The 17519-nt window shown below is 40.7% G+C and overlaps 1 long non-coding RNA gene across 1 annotated transcript; it reads right to left on the bottom strand.

Moving 5' to 3' along the window:
• Window positions 1-485: 485 nt before the first annotated feature.
• LOC119937973 lies at window positions 486-17310 on the bottom strand. The gene is made up of 3 exons (XR_005454308.1): window positions 17243-17310; window positions 16065-16185; window positions 486-588 (listed from the first exon to the last, which is right to left on the bottom strand). It is a non-coding gene; the product is annotated as an uncharacterized LOC119937973 (long non-coding RNA).
• Between the last annotated feature and the right edge of the window lie 209 nt (window positions 17311-17519).

Genomic DNA, 17519 nt, shown 5'->3' with positions numbered 1-17519 from the left:
CATAATTCTGCTGTTTGTCCAGGGGAAAGAGCACAGTTCTGGGAATCAGGAGACCTGATACTAGTTCTGGTCCTGCCTGTAATCAAGTCCTGCCTGATACAAGGTAATCAAGTTGGATGTAGAGAAGTTAAGTGACTTGCCCAAAGTCACACAGCAGACAAGTGGCGGAGCTGGGATTAGAACCCACATCTCCTTGCTCCCATGTCTGGGCTCTTTCCACTAGGTCTTGCTGCTCCTTGTAGTCAGAGTCTACCAACTCTGTTGCCTCCTAATCTCCTAACAGTACAGTGCTCCGCACACAATAACCCCTCAATAAATACCCTTGATTGACTGTTTGATCCCTGCCCACCTACTTGCTCCTTGCACTCCATTTCCCAGTGGGAACATGATTGGCATTGTTGAGAGAGTGTGAAAGGGTAGCACAGGTCTTGTCTTACACTGTCAAGTTGTCTCTGACCCATAGTGACACATCTCCTTACCTCCATTTGCAATTGTTCTGGTCACTAGCCTTATAATCAAGTCCTCTCTTCAGTTTCTTGGTCCTAAAGTCTCAGGACCAAAGCTTTCTGGTGCTCCTGAAGGGAGATTCTATCATAAAAATAGAGTAAATAGAGACCTGCTTCTGAGTGAGCAACCATCCAGTATCATCATCTTATTTTTTGTTTCACCTTTAAGCTGATTGTGATTACAAGTAATTCCATCCATTCTACAGTTCGGTTTGGAAGTTTGTTGGTTTATTGGTGTAACTACCAAGAAAGAAACACTGGTAAATAGGAATGTTGTAGCACAGACACATTGAGAATCAAAAGAACTTTAGAATTTCAATGCTGTGACTGGAAAGGATTCATACTCTGGGAATGAAGTCCTCAGCAGGGAAATAGTATATTCAGTGAGCTCATTTTGGGCAGGGAACATGTCTACCAACTTTCATATATTGTACTCTCCCAAACAGTGCAGGGCTCTACACTCAGTAAACGCTCAATAAATATGATTGATTCAGTGGCATCCACTTTCTGTGCAAGTATGCAAGATATAAGCTTGTTTTCACCAGTTCTCCATTATTTCCAAAAAATACGCAACCCCCAATGGCATTTGTAGAGAAGCAGTGTGGCTTAGTGGAAAGAATGCATGCTTGGGAGCCAGAGGTCATGGGTTCTAATCCCGGCTCTGCCACATGTCTGCTTTGTGACCTCGGGCAAGTCACAACTTCTCTGAGCCTCAGTTCCCTCATCTGTAAAACGGGGATTAAGACTGTGAGCCCCACGTGGGACATCCTGATCACCTTATAACCTCCCCAGTGCTTAGAACAGTGTTTTGCACATAGTAAGCACTTAACAAATGCCATCATTATTATTATTATTATTATTTGTTTGATTTCATAAGTATTTGCGCCTGAAGTGTTTCTCTTCCTGACTCATTCCCTCATTTATGTCATTTAAACTGGCTCATAAACTGGGTTCCTCCCTTCAAGGCCCTACTGAGAGCTCATCTCCTCCAGGAGGCCTTCCCAGACTGAGCCCCTTCCTTTCTCTCCCCCTCGTCCCCTTCTCCATCCCCCCGTCTTACCTTCTTCCTTTCCCCACAGCACCTGTATATATGTATATATGTTTGTACATATTTATTACTCTATTTATTTATTTATTTATTTCACTTGTACATATCTATTCTATTTATTTTATTTTGTTAATATGTTTGGTTTTGTTCTCTGTCTCCCCCTTCTAGACTGTGAGCCCACTGTTGGGTAGGGACTGTCTCTATATGTTGCCAACTTGTACTTCCCAAGCGCTTAGTACAGTGCTCTGCACACAATAAGCGCTCAATAAATACGATTGATTGATTGATAATGATGCCTGGAACAGATGCAATCCCAGAAAAAGAAAACCAATAATGGACAACTCAGCAACAAATGGGATTCCCCTAACTGGTACTTAAACAGAGAGTTTGGGAAGCTACAAAATCTTATCCAACAAAAATTGCAGACTTTCAGTCTTACTTTCAGTCTATGGCACCCAAAGAGAAGTACTGTATTGTCCTTACTAGGAAGCATCAAATTTGCTCTAAGAGAATATTTGGGGAAGAGGGAGAAAAAAAAAACCACTACAACAAAAAGGTTTTTAGTCCTTGGCAAAGTGATGTATTCCAAGTAAAATAAACTAAATCATCTGTCATCCAAAGCTGGGACTCAAAGAACTTGCAGAATCATCAATCGTATTTATTGAGAATGAATTCAGAATGAAGAGAAAGTGACAGCAAGATAAGGCAAAGATGATTCAGTAATCTTGCTGTTCTTCACAATGACATCTGTGGTTTCTTCCATGTCATTAAACCCTCTGGAACCAGTGCACCCACAAACCAAAGATTTAGTAATATTAAGCACTTACTCTGTGCTAACTGTGCTAAGCACTGGGAAAGAATACACAGGTGGGAATTAGACACAGTCCTGTCCCTCAGGGGACTAAAAACTTAGAGAAGCAGCATGGCTCAGTGGAAAGAGCCTGGGCTTGGAAGTCAGAGGTCATGGGTTCTAATCCTGGCTCCGCCACATGTCTACTGTGTAACCTTGGGCAAGTCACTTAGCGTCTCTGAGCCTCCGTTATCTGTAAAATGGGGATTAAGACTGTGAGCCCCACGTGGGACAACCTGATCACCTTGTATACCCCCCAGTGCTTAGAACAGTGCTTTGCACATAGTAAGTGCTTAACAAATGCCATTATTATTATTATTATTAAGCTTTGAGGATGTTTGTGCAAATAAAAGAGAACTAATAATTTTCATTGGATGGATGATTATGATGAACTTCTCAATCATGAGCCAGTGGCTGGGGATGCTGGATTTCACTTTATACTTTCAATCTAGCCAGAAAGAATGTCAGAATGCCATTAACTCTTGACAAAGTGACAAAGTCCACTAAGACACCTGAAATAAATGGACTTCTAACTGGAGTACCTCAACTCCTTGAGGAGAGAGATCATGTCTACTAAGTTTATTATAGTCTCCCAAATGATACAGTATTATGTATGTAATAAGTGCTCAATAAATCTTATTGTTTGAATAATTTATTTATTGATTGATTGATTGACATATTAGGGGTCGGAGGAACACTCTAATGGTCTGCGTATTCAAGAATTGAGATGAACCAAGAATCCTCTTGAACAAACATTGCAAATTCCATGGAGAACAATTACATTCCCTATTTACCAACTACATGAAAAGTTCTAGGAATAACATTAACGTCTTTATTTACCGTTGGTTGACTTTTCTATGTTGTCAGTGAAGCATTGGTAATGATCCTTTGGAAGTATAGCTGTCCCCCAAATGGTCACCATTTTCTGCCTCTAGTCTATGATAGAAGTAAATTCTGCTCCACGTTCATGACTAATTGGATCCTGGTTAAGTCAATCAATCAATCAATGGTATTTATTGAACAGTTACTATGTGCAGAGCACTGTACTAAGCACTTGGGAGAATCCAATACAACAGAATTAGCAGCCACGTTCCCTGTCCATAACAAGCTTACAATGGGAAATGAGGCTGAATCTTTCTATTTGGTTTCAACGATAGCCTTACCCCAAGAAATGTTATAGGAAGTTCCATACATGTTTATCATGCAGGAAAGTTGGTAATATCCTAAACTAAGTAAAGAACTAAAGTCCTTTTTCTCTGGCTCCTCATTTTTTGAAAATAGAAATATGCATGTTTTGTGAATGTATATGTGTGTGTGTGCATGTGTGTAATTTTCATACTGTTTTTGAAATTAACAGGACTAAAGCAAAACTGCCTTTTAACTCCATAAGAAATCTGTTCGCTGTACCCTCAAAATAGTGTACCCTGGAAAGAAATTAATTAGCAAGTTTTGGCTCTCCCTTAAAAAAAAAGCAAAAGCAAACTCTGTAAACTTCTACAAAAGAGGGTATTCAGAAATTACAGAGATTTCCAGAAAACAATTTCTTATCTTCAAGGCTGTTTCAGATCACAGGAGAGTTATCATTCTGTATAACCTGTTCAGTTTGACAATTCACAGATCTTGTATATCTTCACTCTTCAGTGTGATTGATAGTGAAGAAGATCTACTTCTCCAAATATTTGGTTCTTTTCTACTCTCTTCTTTTAAGGTTTCCCAGGGAAAAAAGAAAGACAGCTGGAATATGCATCAAGATACATCAGTTAGGTATAAGAGATTTAAAATGGGAGACAAAACAACCCAAATCACTATGACATCCAAGGCCACTTCCACTGACTCACTCTTTAGCAGCCCAGTGGATCTAACTCGTGAAAGTTAAATATAATAAATTGTCACCAACTTCTAGCTTCACCTAATTCATTTTTGGTTTAGGAAGATTTACCCAGTCCCTTACATTTATTGCAATGAATCTTAAATTTTTCACACATGAAATATATTAACAGATAGACATTGTTTAAACACAATGAAGTAATCAATCAATCAATTATATTTGTTGAGAGCATATTATTTGCAGAGTGCTTAGAACAGTGCTTGGCACAAAGTAAATGCTTAAAAATACTGTTATTATTATTAATATTATTAACAGTGTACTAAGCATTTGGGAGAGTACAAAACAACAGAATTTGGTAGGCAAGTTCCCAGCTCACAATGAGCTTACAGTCTAGAGGAGAAGCAGATGTTACTATAACTAAATAATTTATAATTTATAATTTATAAATATGTCCGTAAGTGCTGAGGGACTGAGGGTGAGGTGAATATTAAATGCCCAAAGTGTGCACAGACCCAAGTGCATAAACGGCACACAAGGAAGGGGGAGTTAAGAAAAGAGGGCTTAATTGAGGAAGGTTAAATGTTTTTAAAATGTTTCCATTTAAAATATGATAAAGATGTTTGAAAAGCTATTTCTCTTCACTGAGAACCCAAAAGAAATTAGGAAAAAATGGGCTTTAGATTCCAAAAGCTGTTCTGTGGGATTGAATAAGTAGTAATTAATCCTGATATCAATTAGAATAACAACTGATTTTATTCAGTCATTCAACTGTATTTATTGAGCACTTACTGTGCACAGAACACTGTATTAAGTGCTTGGGAGAGTACAATACAGCAATAAAAGACATTTTCCCTGCCTACAATGAGTTTGCTTCACACTTGAGAAGAGGGAAGCCATGGCTTTCCAGAGAAGATCCATATCAAATTTCTCAGACAGAAGAATACCCTCCTATGGAAACCTAACTGGACATTCCACAGTGGGAGGAGGAAAATGCTTCTAGCTATTTTCTGTTGCAGCACTAAGTGGATAGATATGCCAAGCCATTATCATCAAAATGCACCCATATGATCATTTTACCTCAAGGAATATCTTACAGGTTAGTCAAACAGAGATCCTCTTGCTCCCTCATGAGTTTATTCGCCATAGAGAAGAAGGATAACAGCAAACTGGCTAGTGCACCTCAATTACTTCTCTCTTTCTGTGGATCATCTTCTTCCTCCTTCCTGGAACTCCTTCACCATTCATACATGACAGGCTACCACTGTCCCCATCTTCAAAACCATCCTAAAATCAGATCACCAGGAAGACACCTGAAACAAATGGAATTCTAGCTAGAGTAGAAGAACTGTTTGAGGATAGAAATCACATCTACCAAGTCTATTGTAGTCTCCCAAGCACTTAGTACAGTGCTCTGTACCCAGTAAGTGCTCAATAAATATGATTGATTGATTGATAGATTGATTGGTTTCCCATCCTTCCCAGCAGCATCTCAAGAGATCTCCCACCTCCTTTCAAAGCTTACTCCCTCCAACCTCATCCCTTCACTCCTTATCAAAATACTTGCCCTCTCCTTTATTCTCTCCATGTCCACTGTCTTCAACTGTTCATTCTCCAAGGGCTCCTTCCCCACTGTTTCGAACACACCCATGTATCCCCTATCCTAAAAATATCCTCCCTTGACCTCACAGCTCCCTCCAGTTATCCTCCTCTCTCCTATCATTCTTTTCCTAGCTCTTTTAGGAAGTTGTATACACTCACAGCCTCCATTTCCTCTGTTTTCAATTCTCTCCTTGAATTCCAGCAATCTGGCCTCCATCCCCTTCTCTCCGCAGAAACTGCCCTCTCTAAAGTCATTGGTGACACCCTATTTGCCAAATCCAAATAGTCTCTTCTCCATCTTAATCTTTCACAACTTCTCAGCTGCATTCCACCCTTTAGACCATCCCCTCCATTGGATAAAGAGAGGTGGGGAGTTTGTTGGAATGTTAACTATGATCCAGAGAAGATTTTGTTGTATTGGGGAGACTTGACATGTTTGAAGGTAAAGGGCCAATCAATCAGGAAGTGGAGTGGTTAAAAATGACAGTGACAGAGGCAAGCAGTGTGAGAGCAAGGAATCCCTTGAGAACATGTGAGGGCCTGGGTTTGAGGTAGAGGGGGGTGATTTTAAAAAACAGGTGGGAAATCTCTTGAGACATAAGAAATGCTTGACAAAGCCCTTTTGCCCATGTGCTTCAAAAAGAATAAAATAATCTGAAGCATTAAATTGGGTAAAAGACATTAAATGGGCGTATTTGGCACAGGGCATGTTTCAGCTTGACATTTCTCCTTTGTGTGGTTTGCACTCTCAAGTGATACCGGATACCAGACAGAATTAATCACAGAAATAGAAAGCTCCCTGAATGACATTATTTTAAGGCACCCTACAAAGTTTCTGCCCTGGCAATTTTGCTGCTATAATCATATTACCAAATTTAAATCAGAGTTTCAGGGATCGAAAACACTTTACTGATCTCCAATTCCAGGTGGAATTGAGTTCTTTTAATTTGGTCTTCTTTCTTCTTACTATCAACTTTAATTGGGTCTTTTCATTTGTGCAGTGATGTCGTTTAGCCTCAATTTTACATTTTATTATTATTATTGTTAAAACATCAGAAATTACTCTTTTCCTGTCCATAATAGATCTGGTTTGGGTGTCTCTATTAGCACTTTTCCAGGTGCAGTAATATTGTTTTCTCTTTTGCTGAGTTGATTTATAAGGGTCCTTGCTTTTGAAGATGACATTTCTGGTCAGAGATTCTACCCATGTTGCAGGTATGATTGAAAAGACCAAAGTGCAACAGACAATCTCTGTCCCACACCTGGAGCATGTAAAATAGATCCTCTGTGCTCTGGTACATTTGCTATTGGCAGGCCTCTCTCCATCATAGCAACTGCTTCTTAGTTTCTCGATTTTCCTGAAATCTTTGTTCAACCCCTCTTCTGATTGCTTCCTGTCAGCCTGGTAGGTCCGTGGCAGTGAACTACCACCAGCCTTGCAGTGATCTCCTACTTCGGTCTCATATGTACTCCTGCCTTCAAGACATCTCTTCTGGGATGTCCGGCTGCCACCTCAAACTTCAGTTGTCTAAAACAGGACTCTTTATCTTCCCACCCAAACCCTGTCCTTCCCCTGACTTTCCCATCACTGTAGACAGCATCACCATCCTTCCTGTCTCACAAGTCCGTAACTTTGGCATTTTCCTTGATTCCTCTCTCTGATTCAACCCACATATTCAATCTATCACTGAATACTGTCTGTTTGACCTTCACAACATCACTAAAATTTGCCTTTCCCCTCCATCCAAACTGCTACATGTCAATCCAATCACTTATCCTATCCCATTTTGATTAGTGTATCAGCCTCCTTGCTGATCTCCAGGCTTCCTGTCCTCCTCAGTCCATACTTGACCCTTGACTCAAGCCATGTTTTCCCACTTCTCAAGAACTTCCAGTGGTTGCCCATCCACCTCCACATCATCATCATCATCATCAATCGTATTTATTGAGCACTTACTGTGTGCAGAGCACTGTACTAAGCGCTTGGGAAGTACAAGTTGGCAACATATAGAGACAGTCCCTACCCAACAGTGGGCTCACAGTCTAAAAGGGAGAGACAGAGAGCAAAACCAAGCATACTAACAAAATAAAATAAATAGAATAGATATGTACAAGTAAAATAAATAGAGTAATAAATATGTACCAACATATATACTCCTCACCATCAGCTTTAAAGCACTTAATCACCTTGCCCCCACCTACCTCACCTAGCTACTCTCCTACCACACCCCATCCCGCACACTTCACTCCTCTAATGCTAAACTTCTCACTGTACCTCAATCTCAGCTATAATGCCACTGACCTCTCACCCACATCCTGGCTCTGGCCTGGAAACCCTCCCTCCTCATATATAACAGACAATTACTCTCCCCCTTTCCAAGTTTTATTAAGGGCACGTCTCCTCCAAGAGGCCTTCCCTGAATAATCCCTCTTTTCCTTTTATTCCACTTCTGTGTCACCCTGACTTACTCCCTTTAATAATATTATTAACAATAATAAGCATAATGGTATTTATTAAGTGCTTACTATGTGCCAAGCACTGTTCTAAGTGCTGGGGTAGATACAAGGTTACCAGGTTGTCCCACGTAGGGCTCACAGTCTAAATCCCCATTTTATAGATGAGGTAACTGAGGCACAGAGAAGTTAAGTGACTTGCCCAACGGCAGAGTTGGGATTAGAACCCATGACCTCTGCCTCCCAAGCTCTTTCCACTAAGCCATGCTGCTTCTCCTATTTATTCATCCCTCTACCCTGCCCCATAGATGGGGCTTATGTACACATCTGTAATTTTATTCATTTACATTAATACTTGTCTTCCCCTCTAAACTGTAAGCTTTTAATGATGATGGCATTTGTTAAGCACTTACTATGTGTCAGACACTGTACTAAGCTCTGGGGTGGATACAAGCAAATCAAGTTGAACGCGTTTCCTGTCCCATATGGGGCTCACAGTCTTAATCTCTACCCTCATTTTACAGATGACAAGTTCTTTGTGGGCAGATAATGTGTCTGTTATTTTGTTACACTGTATTTACCCCAGCACTTAGTACAGTGCTTAGCACACTGTAATGTTCAATAAATATGATTGAATGACTGACCAGCCTGACTACAACTGCGGAGAAGACCAAGAAATTGACGTGTAGATCTAATGGTGAAAACTTTTGTCAGAGAAGGATGAAACATGCTCAAAGAGTATGGCACAGAAGCATTGACTGCATTTCAATCAATCAATCAGTCAATCATATTTATTGATCCTTTACTGTTTGCAGAGCACTGGATTAAGCACATGGGAAAATACAATATAACAGAGTTGGTAGGCACGTTCCCTGCCCATGCCGAAACAAGAAAGGGTGAGCGGCATAAAAGAATCAGTGGCAGAAAGAGAGATTTAAGTGTAAAAATAGATGAGACTTATGCTATTCATCTTTTATTAGATAAATTATCCTGTCATTTCCTTTTCCCACTCTTACTTCTGAGCCTTCTTCCATACCGCCATTATCTCTCAATGAACCTACAAGGAGACTGTTTCTCTCCAAATTCTTTCTTGAATAATAATAATAATAATTGTGGCATTTGTTAAGCACGTACTGTTTGCCAAACATTGTACTAAGCTCTGGGGTGGATACAAGCAAATCAGGTTGGACACAGTCCCTGTCCCACATGGGGCTCACAATCTCAACCCCTATTTTAGAGATGAGGTAACTGGCCCAGAGAAGTGACTTGCCCAGGGTCATAGAGCAGACATGTGGTGGAGCTGGGATTAGAATCCATGACCTTCTGACTCACAAGCCTGTGCCCTATCTATTGCGCCATGTTCTCTGGAGACAAGTTTAATCTCTGAGATTCTACATCACTGACTGTTTGCCACATTGAGATATATACATATACATATGCATATATATGCATATATCTCAACGTGGCAAACAGTGATGTACATACATATATACACACACACATATATGTGCACATATAAATGTACATATATATATATATATATGGCATTTGTTAATCATTTACTATTGTCAAGAACTGTTCTAATTGCTGGAATAAATACAATTTAATCAATTTGGACACAGAACTTGTCCCAGGTGGGCTCACGGTCTGTGTAGCAGGGAGAACAGATGGGAGAGAGCCCCATTTTACAGTTAAAGAAACTGAGGCCCAGGTAAATTAAGTGACTTGCCCGAGGTCACACAGCAAGTCATTGATGGAGCTAGGATTAGAACTCAGGCCTCTGACTCCCAGCTTCCTTCCACTGGGCCATGCCTGCCCAACCTTAAGTGTTTTCTTTCCATCATATTTAAAACAGGTCTGTCTGCTGACTGGAGACAAATGCAAAAACTTTGTCTGATTTAGTGTTGCCTATGGTGCTTAGTAATTTCCAATAATTAATTTCAATTTAATTATTAATTAATTAATTAATTAATTAATTAATAATACATAGTGCCCTCACAGGTAATGACCTAACATCTTTTATTTTGCTCATGGTGTCTTCCTGGTGCCCAAAATGTCTCAGGGTAAATGAAAGTAGTTAGGGTTGAGATTCTTAGCCCTCAATTTGATGTTTTTAAAAAGAGATATTCTAGATCTCTGACAGACCTCACAATAGTCTAAGGAATCCATTGTACTTTAAGGCTTCTTTCCCTGTTCATAGATTTTTCGGAAGCCAGGCTCCATTCCATGTATCAGCTTTTCCCAAACTTCACCAGTTTGCACTGAAGCAGTTATCTCATCCACATGTCAACCCCCAGCCCAGACGTTTTGATGTCTTTTGGTCTCTTTCTTTGTAGCTTCTGGGCAGATTTGGACAACTTGTTTGCTGCTCCTGACTGGCCCAAGTTCTGGGGTTTAAAATGAATCATCAAAAATGGGATTTATCGAGTGCCTGTGGGCAGAGCACGCCAATAAGCACTTGGGAGGGTATTACTGAATGACAGTCTCTGACCTCAAGAAGTAGTTTCTAAAAATGAGTCCAGTCATTCAATTATATTTATTGAACATCCACTGGGCAAGACACTGCACTAAGTGCTGGGGAAAAATAAGTGGGGGGCCAATTAGACATGGTCCTTGGCCCTCAGAGGATTCTCAATCTAAAAGAAAGAATGGGGCCTTGGCTTTGTTGTAGGAGGAAAGATTGAATGGGGTATCTAAAGACAAAACAACAGAGGAAGACAAAGGTGATGATAAACACAATGAGAGCAGCAAATGAGGAGATTGAAAGGAAATCTGAATAAAGTACCTTTAGAAGTAGCATATTCCCATGGGATTTTACTATAAATTACATGCACACCATCTGTACTCAATGATTTGCAAAATTTCTCCATAATCTAAAGTATAAAGCCTGAGATTGCTTGATGCCTTATTTATCTAGGGCTGGTCCAAAGAGAAGATCTACTGAAAGCTCACCTCCTCCAGGAGGCCTTCCCAGACTGAGCCCCCCCTTTTCCTCTGCTCCTCTTCCCCTCCCCTTCACCCCTACTCCCTCCCTCTGCTCTACTTCCCTCCCTGCCCCACAGCACTTGTGCATATTTATACATATTTATTATTCTATTTAATTTATTAATGATGCCTATAGATCTATCACTCTATTTTGATGCTATTGATGCCTCTCTACTTGTTTTGTTTTATTGTTTGTCTTCCCCCTTCTTGACTCTGAACCCATTGTTTGGTAGGGATTGTCTCTATCTGTTGCCGAATTGTACTTTCCAAGCACTTATTACAGTGCTCTACATACAGTAAGCGCTCAATAAATATGATTGAATGAATGAATGAATGAAAGATCTCAAAACAGACAGCATGCTCGGTTTGTGCACATTTCCAGGATTTCTAGACTCTTTTCAAAGGCGCACATTTGGACTGAGTTTCTTTTATCCAGTCAATGACTGACCGCTCTATGCTTTGTCCTTAGATTATGAGTCCCTCTGACGAGGGTTAAATCCTTACAACTTCCAAGAAAGGCAGCCAAGAAAAAGCAGCAGTAAATGCTACTACGAGAGAGAACAGAGGCCTCTTTTTTGGAACCCCTGATTTGCAGAATTAAGTTGCTTGCTTGAATGCCGCGGGTGATCACAACGTGTCAGAAATAGAAGATTGAAATGTGAGCTGCAGTTTTGCAGAGCTCCTGGTAACTTTTATCAAGTTGGTTCAAGTTTTGAAAATAGCATTTTCTGAAGAGGACACTTTGTTTATGCCTATTTCTATTAACTGTACTTGATTGCTCTGCATAAAATGTTTTCAGACCTCTGAGGGCTTTTCCACACTTCCATTATCATTCTGCCTCTCCACGGATTGAAAAATCAGGTAACCCAGTCCATTTTCCTCATAAGCAGTTTTGTTTAACTCTACTGCCTTTCCTGATGCTTTTGGAAAGGATTTGCTTTCCAACAGAATGAATTTCCATGAGATGATGCAAGTCTCCCAAAGCAATAAAATGATTACTGCTATTTAATTTAGCTCTAACTTCAGTCCTTTAAATAGTAAAATGCAGAGTCCATGTATATGGAAAATCTGGCTAAAAATAGTCCGTTGCTGCAGTTGGACACTTTTTTTCTGGACTTCCAATTAATGACTTGGCAGCAAAAGTTTTAATCAGTCACACAAGGTAGGTTACTTAATTTAGAATTTGTAAAGTACAACTTTAACCCTTCTAAGAGCGGCACAGCCACTTTCATTTTTTTCTGCTTTGATTTCTTTCCATTCTAAAGAGGATTTAAGTCCTGTTGGGTCAGAGTGAGTAATTGGGTGGGCATTGCAAGGCAATGCCTCTGGTGGGTTTGAAGTACCCAGGCCGGACATTCCATCTTCCATAGCTTCAGTTCACCAGCTCTTGAGATGGAAATGGCGCCCAACGGTCTGATTTATTCACTTTCAATTGCTATGAAATGCTTGAAACTGGCCCTTGAAAATGCCCTCTTTCCACAGAATAGGTGCAGCATTTGGGGTGGGTGGGTGGGCGGGCTGGAGAGTTGACAATTGGAAATGTCAATTATCTGGTCTTTGGAAGAGCTAGAATTCGTTCAGCTGTCTAGTGTCTGACCCAAATGTACATTTTCAGGTTCTGTGCATCACACCAGGTTCTTTCCTTTCCAAATGAGGAACAAATAAAAGGAACATGAAGCCTGGAATTATGTCACCAAAAGTGGTTACATGCTTTGTACACTTATTAAATGTTACTATTGTTGCTTGTGAACACACTGAACAGATTTTTATGAGCTTCTCAAACTGAACCCGCCTGGCAGGACTTTAGCCACTTTAGTTCACAGAAGAAATGTCAAGTATGCACTCGTCCTGTTGATTATGGTTCAAATCAAACAAACTGAGCTAGACACTGAATAATAAACTCTATTCACTCTAACCCTCTTTTCACTGAAACGTGTACATCTTTTATAGACAGAAACTGGCCAAATGCTAAAATGGTACATTAAAGATAACAAATCCTGATCTGAACCCTCATAATATCTCCCAGTTTACCATGTTATGCTTCCAATAAACATGCATTTGTTTTGGTTTTCCCATCGGAAAAAAACCACACACTTCATAAATAAGCTTTCTTTTTTTAAGGGAGGCTTGACACCTTGGGCTCTGCTGGAGGCAGAAAAAGTCGATTTGGAATGTGAAATCCAGTTTGACTCAAATCTCCTAGCCAATTAGAGCTATGGAAATTGTTTTGGATTGGTTTACGAATGCAATATGGCATCCCATATTTGCACTCCAATGCCAAAGTAAAGAGCAGGCTCAGCTTGTATACTTTCACACAGGAAAATAAATATTTCCAATTTAATTTTTAACAGCCACATTTCGAAAGCTGTTGAACAACACAAAGAGACTTTGGCAGGGAGCTTGGGGGGATTACACAGTCTCCAATGGTCACTTTGTCTCCATCCCCTTGTGAGACCAAAAGTCTGATTTCTACAGAGTGATGGCCGGGCTTTTCCCAGGTGCCTGTACTCAGAGGCAGAGTTTTCTCTAGCTAAGAATTTCAAACAGTTTAGGAGTGTGTAAATAGAAAGATTAGTTTTTAGGGTAAGTCTTAAGTGAAAATCTCTTTTCCCTAAACAAGAGCATCATTCTACACATGCACACTCACTTGCACATATGCACAAAGAACTTTTTTTCCCTTGGATAAAAGAAAGAAATCTGCAGAGTTGCATGCTGGCTATATTTCCTAATGTATCCAAATATTTTCTTGGATTAAAAGCAGCAGTGCAGCATTGATAGATGCCAGCTTGAAACCCCACCAATCCCCACCCCCAACCACCACCAATAAGGTCTCCCTAGCCCTGGTGGAAGCTTGCAAATATCATGTCACTTGGAAAAAGGATGCCTCATTTACTGCAATGAATCTGTGACTGCTCGTACAGAGCAGTTTGATCTGAACAAAAGGGGCCACTCAGGATTAGCTGAAACTCGTACACAAGGGCAAGGATCATGGAAATTAAACAGAGGAATGAAGATCCTTGCATGGGTCACCAGTGACCTTGAACCTGAAATAATTGGGCTGAGATGGGACAGCATTTGGGAAATGGTGGGCCACATCAGGAGGGGACAGAGAGATTGTTGGCAGGGAAATAGGGAGAAGAAAAGGCAGTACAGCCCGGTACATCAAGGAAACCATACATTCTGTATATTCTGTACATTCTGTACATCAAGATACAGAAGGAGCCAACAGAGTGTCAAGTAAATGAGAATGACTAAAGGATCGCGTCATGGCAGAAGTTCCTAATAGATTCCAAATTATTATTTTTATTGTTATTATTTCTGGCATTTGATGAGAGCTCTCTGTGTGGAGGATATTGTGCTGTGTTCTGGGGAAAAGGGTAGGATGCTAATTCCGGCACAGTTTCCATCCCAAGGGGAACTCAGAGTGTAAAAGGGAGGAACTGACAGAGGATCCACAGGGAAAGAAAGAAGAAAGTCAGTGGAGTAGATTCAGCGAAAGGAATAAACTACAACAGAAAGAAAAAAGCAACCAAAGACAATCAGTGGGATTTATCGAGAAGCTACTCCGTGGACTAAGGGGCTACTCCATGGGCCCCTGCCCTCAGAAGGGTTGCAGTTTTACATTGCTGGAAGAAACAGTCCTCGGGCTCCTCCTTACTCTGGACACTGCCATTCCTGATTGGAAGAGCTAATCATTCCATCAGTCAATTGATGATATTTATTGAGTTCTTACTATGCGCAGGGTACTATACTCACACTTGGGTACTCACACCCAGGGTATACTTACACCCAGGGTACTCACACTTGGGTGAGTACAGTACAACAGAATTGGTGGAAACATTCCCTGCCCACAAGGAATTTACAGTCTAGAGGCAAAGACATTAATATAAATAAATTATGGATATGTGCATAAGTGTTGTGGGGCTAAGGGTAGGGTAAATACCAAGTGTTTGAAGGGTAAAACAACAAATGGAAACTCTTTCCCATCAGTTTGATGGCAGTCAATCAGCTCTCTCCCTCCACTTTATCTTGCTGATCTGTAACCCAATCTGCCAACATACTCACTGTACCTTGATCTTACGTATCCCAGTGTCAACCCTCTGCCCATGTCCTCTGTCTGGCCTGGAGCTCCCTCCCCCTTCATATCTGACACTCATCCCACCTTCAAAATTCTCCTAAAATCACATCTCCTCCAAGAAGACTTCCCCGACTAAGCCCTCATCTGCCCTATCTGGCTTCCCCTTGAAGTAACTTATGCACCTGGCTGTGTAACCTTTAAGCAATTAGAAACTCATCCCAACAGCACAGCACTTATGTATATATCCTTACAGTCTATTATTTCCCCCATCTATAATTATTTTAATATCTCTCTTCTTCGAAGATTGTAAGCTCCTTGTTGACAGAGAGTGTGTCTACCAACTTGATTGAACTGTGCTCTCCCAAGTGCTTAGTACAGTTCCCTGAGCACAATAAACACCCAATAAAGGGAGAAGCAGCTGGCCTAGTGGAGAGACCACCGGCCTGGGAATCAGAAGGACCTGGGTTCTAATTCCAGATTTGCCAATTGCTTGCCGTGTGACCTTGGTCAAATCACTTAACTTCTCTGTGTCTCAATTTCCTCAACTGTAAAATGGGGATGCCTGTTCTCCCTCCTACTTAGACTGTGAGCCCCATACAGGACAGGGATTGTGTTAGATCTAATTAACTTGAACCTCTTCCAGTACTTAGAGCAGTGGTTGATACATAGTAAGTGCAAAACAACTAAGATAAATAAATAAATACATATATACGTACCACTGATGGATTGACTGATTATTTTTTTCCAGGGGAGTCTTGCCTCAGGGATAACTGCATCACCTCTCAGAGTGGCAGAGGTCTTTTCTGCTCATCAATCCAAGTAATGCTCATCATTGCTCTGAAAGGAATGGCAAAAGGTTATCGTTATAATGAGAACCTCTTTGCAAGTTAAAGAGATGAAATGCTGGAACTGATTTCCAAGAAAGATACTCAAGTGTTCATCCCTGGATGCCTTTTTCAAAAAACAGACAACCCTCCATCCTGGATGGTTTAGGCACTCTCCCGTGTAGAGACAAGTGTCTGGACCAGTTGACCTCTCAATATCCCTTTCAGCTCTCAAATTGCTGGGAGCAGTGATTATGCTAGAAACCCATAAGAATAACAAAATTCAATATTTTCCCTTTGGTTTTGAAAAGCCAAAAGATGAGCTGTCCAATGCCATAAGCAGATGAGATACGGCAAGATCGTCTCTGGGCCAATGGGAAATGTGTATCCATCGTGCTCAATTCTTAGACTGAGCACCAAGTGGAAGAGGGACTACAACTGAGCCAATTATCCTGTGTCTCCCACACTTATCACAGTGCTCAGCCCATAGTAAATGCTTAACAAATATCATTATTATTGTTATAATGATAATAATAATAATAATAATAATAATAATAATAATATTACTGTTATTCTTAGAATACTCCCAGTGAATGAATCCATTACAGAGGCTGGAGGAACTGTAGTCATCAGTAGACCTTTAAGCTTGAGAGACCAAGTGGTCCAGATAAGCTATGGCTAGAGCTAAATTCTATTCACCACAATGCTCCTCTCCCCTCCACCCCCAACCCACCTGCGCTGTATCAGAGTAACTTGATATAGAAGTTCACAATAACAGTTTACATACTCCTGAGAGGAGGGGGTGAAGTACAAGCAAAGCCATTAGAAATCTCCAAAACAAACTCTCCCGGCTGAACAACAAGAGAGCTACGTGTGCCATTGGCGCTCCTAAAAGATCCTTGATTCTGCCTAGCAGAGACAGCTGCTCCACGTCAGGAGCAAGCTTGCACGATCAGTATTTCATCACCTTTAAGACCCATAGAAATGCCATTTTAATGAAATACTTGGCTCTCTTTGCTCCCAAAGCATTGGATATTAGCATCCCCGGATCAAAGGAAAGATTTCCTCACCTGTCACCACAATATATTTACAGTCGGCTGGATTTCAGTCTCTTTACTCCAGACTCAAAACAGAGTCCTGCATCAAGTGGGCATCAGATGGGCTTTAGTTGTTTTAAAAATAGCTCCCAGGGGAGGGGCTGCACTTTAACACTCTCAAATGCGCAGCTATTAATAGGTACAGCAGACAACACAGTAAAGCAGCTTGGACTAGTGAAAAGATCACAGTCCTGGGAGTCTGGGGATCTGGGTTCTAATCCCAACTCTGCCACTTGCCTGCTCTGTGACC

This window comes from Tachyglossus aculeatus, chromosome 16 (assembly GCF_015852505.1).
Source record: "Tachyglossus aculeatus isolate mTacAcu1 chromosome 16, mTacAcu1.pri, whole genome shotgun sequence".
Classification (NCBI taxonomy): Eukaryota; Metazoa; Chordata; class Mammalia; order Monotremata; family Tachyglossidae; genus Tachyglossus; species Tachyglossus aculeatus.
This window is presented reverse-complemented; position numbering and strand designations above follow the sequence as displayed.